Below are 11827 nucleotides of genomic sequence, written 5' to 3' on the forward strand. Positions count from 1 at the left end.
TGAGTCAGAATCAAGCTGACGGCATTGGGCTTAGGTGTGTGAGGTCAGCATGGATTGTGAGGATAGCATGGGACGGGACAGTGTTCAGATTGGTTGTTCACAGGGTTGCTATGAGCCATACTTCACTCGAAGGTACCAAACAATAACAATACAGTACTTGGAATAGGTGAATTCAATCCACATGTACAAATTTCCAACTGTGGTTAACCATTTGGTCAACTGACTGGAAAAAAAAATCTATAAAGGTGATCCAACAGAGTGTGGAAAATATCGAACAATATCATTAATATCATATGCAAGCAAGATTCTGCTGAAGATTATCCAAAAATGACTGGAATAGCACATCAACAGAGAACTGCTAGAAGTCCAGGCTAGGTTTAGAAGGGGTTGTGGTACTAAGGATACTGTAGCTAATGTTAGATAGATCTTGGCAAAGTAGCGAGTACCAGAAAATGTCTATCTGTGTTTGATTGATTACGCAAAGGCATTTGACTGTAGATAATAACAAACTGTGGCTGACTCTCAGAAGAATGGGAATCCCAGAACACTTGATTGTGCTAATGAGAAACCTAGACTTGGCCCAGGAGGCAGTCGTCAGAACAGAGCAAGGAAACACTGCATGGTTCAAAATTGGGAAGGGTATACTCCAGGAATGTGTCCTATCTCTATATTTTCTTCAACCTATATGCAAAACAGATTATCCAGGAGGCTGGGCTGTATGAGGAGAAGTACGGTATCAGGACTGGAAGAAGATTCATCAACAATTTGCGTTATGCAGATGACAACCCTGCTTGCTGAAACTGAGGAGGACCTGAAGCACTTGCTGCAGAGAGTCAAGGACTGTGGTCTTCAACATGGATTGAGGCTCAATATTAAGAAGATTCTCACCACTGGGCCAACTGACAACATCAGGACGGATGGTGAAAAGATTGAGATTATTCACAGCTTTAGTCTGCTTGGTTCCATAGTCAACACTCTTGGCACCAGCAGCCAGGAAATTAAAAGAAGTATTGCGACAGTAAAGTCTGCTGTTAGGGACCTATCAACAATATGCGTTATGCAGATGACACAACCCTGCTTGCTATACATCAGCTGGACAACAAGGAGGATAAAAGAAGAATTGATGCCTTTGAGCTGCGGTGTTGGAGAAGAGTGTTGAATATACCATGGATTGCTAAGAAAACGAGTAAGTTCATCCTGGAGAGGGTTAAATCAGGCTGTTCCTTGAAGGCAAGGATTCTGAGGCTTCGTCTGACATAACTTTGGACATGTTGCAAGGACAGACCAGTCCTTGGAGAAGGATGTCATACTTGGGAGGGCGGAAGGACAGCACAGGAGGGGAAGACCCTTTATGAGGTGGATTGATTCAGTCACTGGGGCAATAGGAGTAGGTGTGTCAGAGTCAGTGAGATTGGCACAGGACAGAGCAGGGCTTATATTGTATAGTTATGTGAGTAGGCACATAACAAACAATGCTATAGGCAGGGGTGGGGGAGATAAGTGGTCCATTTAATGTACATTTAATTTACACTGAATGTATACAACATAATTTATACATTGTTGTGGAAACATACAATATAATAAAAAGATAAAAGCAGAGACAGGAAAATAACCACACTAAGTTTAGGGCCTGTGGGAGTGAGGGAGGAGAGTTGGGGGAAGGGAACTTTACCTGTATCTGCAGTATTTACATTTTTAAAGCAAGTTCTGAAGTACCAACAACAAAAAAACCCATTAGTATTCATTCAATCCAGATGGTGGCTTTCATGACTTTGGTGTCTTATTTTCTGAACCATATCCAATATCTGATCTTTTTCATCATTTAACATTTTAAGGAAAAGAAAAGATCATATTCTTGGGTAATGAAGGAAAGATTAATGGTTCTAAATTAAGCCTGAGGGCTTTCAGTAACAGGGTTAGAGCACTAAAAGCTGGAAATACAATTTTTTGTAGACTTTAATGATAAAAAAAATATTTTAAAAAGCTTTCAGTCTTTGGGGATCCTTTCTTTCCTAAGGCAACTTGACTGAGAGCAGCATTTACAGGAGCTTGCTCTTCATAAACTAAAGACCTCTGCTGGCTTAGCCTTTAGTCCTGACTCTTAGAGAAGAAAGCCTGGACCCCCATGAGGCCTGGCACAAGGGATGAAGCTCCAGCCTCCTGATCCATACTTCGCTTCACAGCCTCAAAATACAATCAATCAGACAAATTCTACAAAAGGCTCAGACAGAAGACAGCCATTCAAGAAGTAAGAAAGGCTGGACATAGCACCATGTTTTCTCCCTCCAATGTCTTTGAAAAGATCCACAGTTTATTAACAATAATCCATGTTATTATGAGGGCCTTTGTCTGGCCTTCCAAATCTAATTAGCAAAATGCCACCTTGACATTACCAAGTAATGTTCAGAACAGGCAAAGAGGCAGAAATCTGTGATTGTCAGGGGCCGGTGGGAGAAGGGCAGATAGGGAGCAACTGCTAATGGAAACTGGGTTTCTTTGGGATAAATAAGAACATTCTAGAATTCTAATTCCAGCAGTGATGATTATACCATTCTGTGCAAACACCAAAAACCATTGTGTTGTACATTTTCACAAAGTGAGTTTTATTTTAAAGTGTGAGAATTCAGAGTTTAAAAAAAAAACAAAACAACTCAAACCAGTAAAATTCTCAGAGATAAGAGAAAATAGTACATTTAAGGAACAAGAACAGAGTTGTTGTTGTTGTTATGTGCCGTTGAGTTGCCTGCGACTCATAGCGACCCTATGTACAACAGCCCTAAACTCGCCCTGTCCTGTGCCAATCGCACTGTCTCTGACACTCCCATCCCAATTATCCCAGTCACTGAATCAATCCACCTCATAGAAGGCCTTCCTCTCCTGCGCCGTCCCTCCACCCTCCTAAGCATGATGTCCCTCTCTAAGGACCGTTTTAAAAAAAGAAAAAAATGAGAGAAAGGATATTCAGAGAACAAGAAAAGGCTTGTGGAAAGGATAGCTCAGGAAACAGATGAAAAATCTGGTAAATAAAATCAGGAAATATACCCAAAGACAGGCCAGAAGAAAACGACAGTAAGCAGGAGAGAAAAGATCTTCTTTCAGTCATGGATTAGTCTGTATTTTCCAATCTATTAGAAGATGCCAAAACAAAAAACAAGGAAGGAAAGGCAGTAAATTGTCAAAGGAATATAAGAAAATATTTTCCTTAAACTGAACAGTATTTATTTTTAGACAAAAAGGGTCCAAATGAAAGTCTAAAACGATGCATGATAAAAGATCACCACCACAGTGCCCCACATGGAATTTCAGAACATGAGGGTGAAGGAATCAGAAAGAGCACGGTATTTTGAGGGAACAGCGAATGCTGGAAGCAAACACAATGCCTTCAGATTTTTGGGTAAAATGACTGCCAATGTAGAAGTCTATGAAAAAGAAACCACTAAGAAAATGATGGCATTTTCAGATGCACAAAGTCTCTCAAAAGTTACTTCCCAAGTTCCCTCTGCTCTCGAAAATTGCTTAAAACCATAAACAGGAGGGAATGAAAGATAAAGGCTAGTAGGCATCTTTGTGGAAGAGGTGAAGGGAGTCCTGAAACGATGATGGAAAGACTCCCACCGCTGGATCCAGGGCGAACCACCCCCACACTAGAGAATCTGCAGGGCGAGACATCTCAAGGAAAGAAAGCAGAAGGTAGATTACAGGGTACATCTCACTACATTGAGGGAAGTCTTCCCTCAGTTCTAACAGAATATCTGCAGCTGAAATCATGACCAAACCCAGGGCCATCAAGGCTACTTCCTACTCACAGTACAGGGCAGAAGTGTCCCTACAGTTTCCACAGCTGTAAATCGTAAAAGAAGCTGACTGACACCTCTTTTCTCCTATTGAGCTGTTGATGGGTTTGAACCAACAAACTTCTGGTTAGCAGACAAATGTGTAACAATTGTGCCAAGGGGGCTCTTGGAAATGATAATGTTCATTGCTGCTAAGCCAATTCCAACTCATAGAAACCCTCTGCACTGGGTTGCCAAGGCTATAAAATCTTCATGGAAGGAGACTGCCCATTTTTCTCCCAGGAAACAGCTGGATTTAAACCACTCACTTTTCAGTCTACAGCTCAATCCAGAAAGCATGACTCTTTACCAGAACTAGACCTAATAATAGCACATGGAAAATTATGCAAATGAAAAAAAGCAGAATAATCTTTTTTTTTAATTCAACAGGAAACAAAAGAGGAAGTTGAATGACATAAGGAGACAGCTGGCAATGAACAGTAGCCACTGTTGAACTGAAATCAGGACTTGACCTCCACAAAAAAGAGAGGTGCACTAGAAACAGGACTGGCTGTGTCTTTTAACTTTAACTGAAATAAGAGTTCATATATCACTGAACTCTTCCTTCTAAAAGAGGCAAGAATAAAACCTATACATTGTAAAAACCAAAATAAAGTGCACAGTTCAGTGGTTGTTCAAAATCTTCAAAGTTGTGCTTGCATCCCTGTCTAATTCTAAAATGTTTTATCACCTTCCCCACAGCCATTAGCAACCATTCCTTCACTTCCTTCTTTCCCAGCCCCAGGGAACACCATGATGCTACTTCCTGTCCCTATAGACTTGCTATTGCATATATTTCTAAGAAGTGAATTGTACCAATTATATTATAACTTCTTTCACTGAGCATAAAGGTCATGCCTGGTGTAGCATGAATCGGTTCTTCATTCCTTTTTACAACTGAACAGTATAATATGCATTCATCAGTTGTTGGGCATTTGCGTTTTAAGAATGACTCTATAAGGGCCCTGAGGGCTGCATCTCTTCCAGGTTCCTATTAATCTTGCCCAGCCCTGAGCTTGTAGACCTACCATCCACCAGACTTTGAGGCTACAAAGGTGCAAGCAACAGGCCTCTCGCCCTCAGGAAGTGCAGAAATTTTTGCCCAGAGACATCCATCCATTTCCGTAAATCCTTGAGCTGCTTGAAGGAAGCAAGCAATCAGAACTTATCATTCCTACTGCCCAAATCAAGTGGCCAGGGGAAAATAAATAACAGGCTATTGGTCCTAACGAGAGCTCTATTGGCCTACTCTATAAAGAGATGTGCGGTTAACTCAAAGACCATACCTCTCTGGTGGTTTGAATCCACGAGCCACTCCCCAGGAGAAAAATACGCAGTTGTTTACATCTTCAGAGACCTGCTCATGAGTTAGCTTAAGTCGGTTCCAACTCAATGGTAATTGGGGTTTTTTGGGGGGTTTTGGGTTTGTTTGTTTGTTTTTGGTTTTTTTTCCCGTTTATTAGTCCAAAAGATAACTAGGAAGTTGTGAAATCTATTCTCCGTGACTCGACACAAAAAATAGATGGTGCTCAGCTACCACTGCTGATCACTCTAAAAAAGGGTCACAGTGTTTTGTTGTTGTGTACCATGGAGTTAGAACTGACCCACAGCTGACCCTCCAGCAGGTTTTCAGAGGCAGTTAAACCAAACGAGATGAGACTGCCCATTCTTCTCTCGTGGAGCAGCTGGTGGATTTGAATCACATTCCTTTAGGATTTCAGCATAGATTCTTACCACAAAACTCAAACTCATAAAGAGACAGCTAGCATTCTGGTCTGACAGACTGGTGAAACTCCTGGAACTATAGCCCTTAGCCATCCATCAAGCCTGGAACTGAAATCACTCCCCAGATTTAAGTTTTGGTCAAACAATATATAGGCCTATAAGGTGATCGATAATATGAGAGAAGAACACACTCCTTAGAAGGATCAGCCATGCAAGATCAAAAGAGCACCATTTTTCCAGCTCAAAAAGCAGCAGGGAGTAGGATAAATGGAGTGAAAACAAGAACGACAAGTGAGGAAAGTGCTATTAAAATATGAGTATTGTAACTAATGTCATAAAACAAAATGTTAGATGAATCTCAAAAACATGGAAAGAACTCAAATGTCCAACCACAATCGAATGGATTGAGAAACTGTGGTACATTAAAATGATGGAATATTATGCAGCAGGCAGGACCAGTGATTTTGAAAATCACTACATACCTTGGGAGGGACTAGAGAGCATAATGCTCAGTGAACTAACTCAGTCCCATAAGGACAAACACTGTAGAAGACTATTATTGTAAAAATGGAACGATAACTAGTAAAACCTGTATGAAGACCCAAGGGGGAAAGGAGGAGCATGAGGATGGGCGGGGTGAGTAATCCTAGGATCACACTATCTGATGGGAAGAGGGAAAAGTAAAGGAAATGGGAAAGATTCAGTGTGCTAAACAATGTATACGAACTTTGTAAGCAAGCCAAAAAAGTTGGATGAATGGAAAACCGATTTGCTCTGAGACCTTTCACTCAAATAACAGTAAACGTGTTTGTTTTTGTTTGTGTGTTTTTGTTTTTTTTAATAAAAAGGGAGACTATGGGCCAGTCTCTGGAAGTAAACTGACTTAACCACTCACTAGCCCTACAGTTATGCTCGGCTGGGTACTTGCCCTCTCTAATTAATCCTCAGTTTCCGTATCTGTAAAATGAACCTACAAATAACTTCATGACATACTGCACAGGTCAAATAAATTCAAGTAAAGCTGCTGGAATACAGGAGCTCAGGGGCCCCTTCAAAAATTATCTACAAACTCAAGCAGTTCTTCTTGATCCTGAAATGACAAGCTCTGGGACAGCTGTAATCTCGAGTCCTGAAATTCTTGACCCAGCTCTGAGTGAGGAAACACTGAGCACTGATCTCAAGCTGAAAGCTCCTGGGTCAAGAGGAGCCAGGAAGGAGGAGGAGGAACCCGCACGGCAGCAGAATCCACCAGCTGCAGGAAAAGAGAGTGAGCTGCTTCTTTCTAACTATAGCTCCACCTGGCAGCCACCTCCAGCGGGATATGCCAGGGAAGGGTCTGCCCAAGAGTCCTCCTTTCCCTCATACTCCCATGCCCTTCCAGTTGCCAATGGCACTATTTTCGTGTTGGTTTTTTCCCTCTGTCCAGCCCTAAATTACCTGCTGCTTTCCTAAGGCCCAGACTGAAAAACAATCAAACTGACCCAAACTTTGCCAAAGACAGTGTGTACAGACAGAGAGAGAGGAGAAGCGGGAGCCCTCTATCATTGGGAGTGCAAAGGAATGGGACTAACCTTCAAATCAAATGAAACTGGAGAGCTGATCAGGTGACAAACAGGAAGCAAGAGGCATGGGTGACACAGAGGAAGAGGCTATGTCCTAGCCCAAGTCAGGCCTGCCCAGCCTAGGTATTTTGGCATTTCCTAGAGGCAGTTATCGCCACTGGACCAAAATCGCCGATTGTTTACCAGCTGGAGAAGAGCCAGACTGGAGGGCTGCAACCTTCCAAGAAAAGATTCCAGCTGGTTCTCTGCTAACAGAAACTAGATCTTCTCTTTTCTCTCTAACTCTCAGAAATTCTAGAATCCATAAGAGACTGAAGTGATTCAAAGCCTCTAAAGCAGCTGTCCGACTGATTCTGGCAGGAGTTTAAGGTCTCACATAGACTACCACGCTAGATACAGACTGAACTACCAATTGAGGGCTTAGATGACCGAGGCTCCAGGCCCCTACGTTGCTTAACCACATGGCTTCACCTCTGTGGGCTTCTGTTTTTCCAAGTATCTTGGTTGTCTGGCTAGCAATACACACTCGAGACATGTTTGGCAAAACAAACATTTCAAAACTCTAAAAACCCATTACCCATCCTTCCTGGAGGTCTCTCGATGGACGGCAGAAAGCCAGACTAATTTCAGAGCCTGGTGCAGAAACTGATTACAGCAGCACTACAAAGGCACACTTGGAAGAGTAGCTGCCTCAAGAAAAAAAAAAGGAAATCCATTAACTTGTGCTTTTTCAGAAGGATCTAAACACAAAAACCAAAATGGATAGAAAACCAAGTTCCCAGAGACACACTACAAGGCTTTGATGAACTTAAAACAACTGCTAGTACAGTAGTACGAGCTGAAATTTTATTTCACAATTTAACTTCCAGCAGGAAGCAGTCTTCCATTGGCAACTTCAGTCTCCTAACTTGAAATACTATGCATATGCTAACAGCTCCCACATGCGTATCTCCAGTCCAGGACCACTGCCAGCCTTCTGTACCTAATTGCCCACAACACCTCCATTTAGACTTCTAACAGGCATCTCGCAGTCAACATGATCAGAGCAGAGTCCCAACCCTGCTCCTCCTACAGCATCCCCCCTCAGCTAATGACCTCCATTCTTCCAGTTGTTCATGCCAAATACCTTGGAGTCATCCTGGACTCCTCTTTCTCTGGCATCCCATATACAACTCGGCTCATAAACAAATTCTGTTGGCTGTACTTCAAAACAGACTCAGAACCCAATTACCTCTCCCCACTCCATCACTACTCAGGCCTTTATTTCCCTGGATGTGCTGGTAGCCTCCTAACTTTCCTCCCTCCTCACAAATCAACCAGAGACTGCTAAAATCATGTCACTTTACTGTTCAAAGCCCTTACCTTGGTGAAAACCAACATCCTTACAACTGCCTACAACGTCCTGCAAGACCTGTCCATCTTCCCTCTGCCCCTCAACATGTCTCCAACCTCAACTCCTACCACCATCCTCCTGGCTGGTCCATAGCATCCTAGAGATGCCCCGTCTTTGACCTTCTGATCTTCCCTCTGCCTGGACCACTTTGTGTCTAGCTGGCTCCTTCCTTCACTACCTCAGATCTTTACTCAACCGTCATCTTCTCAGAGCAACGTTTTACATACCCTATTTTAAATTGGCAGTTCAAATTCACCAGCTGCTTTGCAACAGTAAAATGGGCAATCTCCTGTGCAGTTTATGATCTCCGAAAACCTGCTGGAAGAGGGTCAGCTACAAGTTGGTTCTGAAGGCAAGTTGTTTCAAACTGCAACTCCACCCACCACTCTGCATCCCTCTTGCCTGCTTTCTCAAATTATGGTATTTTACTTCTTTAAAGGAGCTCCTGGTGTCATAGTGGTTAAGCTCTGTGCTGCAAACCCAAAGGATGACTGTTTGAACCCGCAGATCAGAACCCATCAGGCAATCTACAGGACAAAGATGTGTCATTCTGCTTCAGTAAAGATTTACTGTGTTGGAAACCCCTATCAGGCAGCTCTAGTCTGTTCCATGCAGAAAAGATTGAAACTGTCAATTTCAATCTTGCTTGGATCCACAGTCAATATTCTTAGCAGTCAGGAGGTCAGGAGACTATCAAGAGCATTGGGAAAGTCTGTTGTCAGGAAACCCTCCAAAGTCCTAAAAGGCAATGACGTCAGTTCAAAGACTAAGATACACTTGATTTAAGCCACAGTCTTCCCCATCACCTGCCATGCACCTGAAAGTAGGACAATGAATAAGGATGAGAGAAGAACTGATGCCTTTGAATGTGGTGCTGGAGAAGACTGCTGAATGTTCCATGGAATGCCAAAAGAACAGGTATGTCTAGCAGAGTGCACAACCTTGAAAGTGTTCCTTGAAAGCAAAGATGGTAAAGCGTCATCTCATATTTTGGACATGTTACTAGAAGAGGTTATTACTTGAAAAGGGACATCAGGATTGCAAAGGTAGAGGGAGGGTCAGCAAAGTTGCAGAAGACCCTCCACAAGATGGGGCTTGATACAGTGTCTGCAGCAAAATAGTACTTACATGTGTTGAGGATGACACGGATGCCACAGGCCAGGCCAGGGTTCAAATCTGTTGTTCATAGGGTCGCTTTGAGTGATTTTTGACTGGACAGCACTTAACAGTAAGTCTGTTCTACAGGGTTATTATGAGATGGAATTCAAGATGGATAGGGGGTTTTGTTTTGAGGGTGGTGATGCAGTATTTAAAGCAATGGGGGCAGGTGTGTCAGATAAGGTGACATTGGCTCAGGAGATAGGGCAAGGTTCAGAGCTATTGTTCATAGGGTCTCTCTAAGTCCTGGTTTCTTCATCTGTGAAGGTGGGGACTATTCTGGCATTCACAGTATCCTGGTCAAGATTAAGTGAGATATCTGTAGCAGCTCTTGGTAAATGGGAAAGTACTGGAATTAAGTGGAACAGTCTGAGATGTTAACTGAAGCCGTTCTCCTGTGCTGTCCACTCCAAGAGAAACCAATGGGACAAAACAGTGAGCTTGTCTGATAAGGAGCTAAGATAGACGATGCGGGTTCAAATCTCTTACCTGCCACTTACCAGTGTGTGACTTAAATGAATATATTCTCCAAATATTTGCCAAGCGCCCACAACATGCCAGGCTCAGTTTGGTAGACAAGTAAGACAGGACCCCTGCCTTAAGGTATGTGCAATCTAGGAGGTAGGGAGGAAGGAGGTCCTGGGTAGCAAATGCTTAACAGCTTGGCTGCGAAGACGTTGATGGCTCAAATCCACCAAAAAGCACCTCAGAAGTAAGACCTGGTTATAGTTTAAGGAAAGTCACAGCCTTGAAAACACTGGGCAGCACAATCCACCCTACAAGACTCAGGATGACCTTGCTTCCAAATGACTCAGGACCAACTGATAAACAGAATGTTCACTGCTGCCGAGCAGCCTCCAGGTTACAGCGACCTTCTTAGGCTATAAATCACAATGGGACGAGACTGTCAATCTGCCAGCCTTACTAGTTAGCACATTAACACATTACACTTCAGGGCTCCTTATATGGGAAAGAGTAAAGGGCATTAAAAAAGAAAGAGAAATAAACTGTCAAAAATCAATCCGTTTCTCTTAGGTCTGTTTGCTCATTGTGAAATGGGAGTTAACACCTTTGCAGCCTAACCCACAGGGCAGCTATGAATATTAAATGTGCTCATGAAATACTCCAAAAATGTGGACTCAAACATTAAGCACTTATTTTCCCCAACTTGTAACTCAAAATTACGCTGGGTCCTGTAAATGTCCACTTTGAACATTCACTCCAATTACACTGCATTTGTGAAAAATCACTTCACTTTTCTTTTCTTTTAATAAACATAAAAAGGAAGGATAAGGACCTTTCACGCAGACAGCTCATCTCTAAATCGTGATTCAGGTCACAGCTCTAGCGAACACAACACAGATCTCTCAGTCACCCTACCTAGTCAAGATAAGCAGTCACATGGTAAGAGAGGCTGAATAATTTAAACCAAAGAAAGAAAAAGGCAGTGCAGGCCGACACTCTTCTTGTCCAACACCCCTGCAGACACTACAATGTGTTCCTGAGGTTCCGCGAGGTCGCGGTCAATAGTTTAGAATAAAAACCGTTTTAAAGCAGGAGCAAAGTGCCCACGCGCTTTCCCCCCTTTATTATTAAGCCTTGAATAAGACTTGAACTGGGAAAATCTCAAAGAAAGATGTATCTAAAAGGTGAGGTGCTCAAGAAATGGAAACTCTCCCCAAGCAGGACGAAGGGGGGTGTGACGACTGCATAAGGATCAAGATTGTCATTCTTCCTGAAGTTTATAAGCTGAAGGGGACCAAAATCAAAGTGTCTGGTAAAGGACATTTCCAACCAAGAAAAAAGACAAGAGACTCTCAGAAAGGGTTCAGGAAGCATGTCCATGCTCATTCCCTCTCCCCCCCAACCCCCAAGTCAGCATCCGCACATTCTCAAGCACTCGGTTTCAGCTGAGTCTCAAGTCGCCCCTTCCTCCTCTCCAGGTCCCTCCACAAACATCACTCCTTTCTCTCCCTGAGCATTTCAGGTCCTCTTCCTTCCAGGAGAGACCTGCGCCCCTCGGCACCCTCGCCGGCCTCCGCGCCCACCTCAGACCCGAGACCCCGCGCGCAGCCCGCGGCGCGCCCACCCAGCTCGGGCGGGAGCCGGGACACCCCTCCTCGGAGGCCGGAACCGCCGCGCCAGGCCCCTCCCAC

The 11827-nt window shown here is 43.4% G+C and overlaps 1 protein-coding gene across 1 annotated transcript in view; it reads right to left on the minus strand.

Moving 5' to 3' along the window:
• WWP2 (WW domain containing E3 ubiquitin protein ligase 2) overlaps positions 1 to 11827 on the minus strand; it is a 150114-nt gene that overhangs the window by 138039 nt on the left and 248 nt on the right. The window lies entirely within an intron of this gene.

This window comes from Elephantulus edwardii, unplaced genomic scaffold (genome assembly GCF_000299155.1).
Source record: "Elephantulus edwardii isolate Elephantulus edwardi_28Jun2011 unplaced genomic scaffold, EleEdw1.0 scaffold00001, whole genome shotgun sequence".
Taxonomy (NCBI): domain Eukaryota; kingdom Metazoa; phylum Chordata; class Mammalia; order Macroscelidea; family Macroscelididae; genus Elephantulus; species Elephantulus edwardii.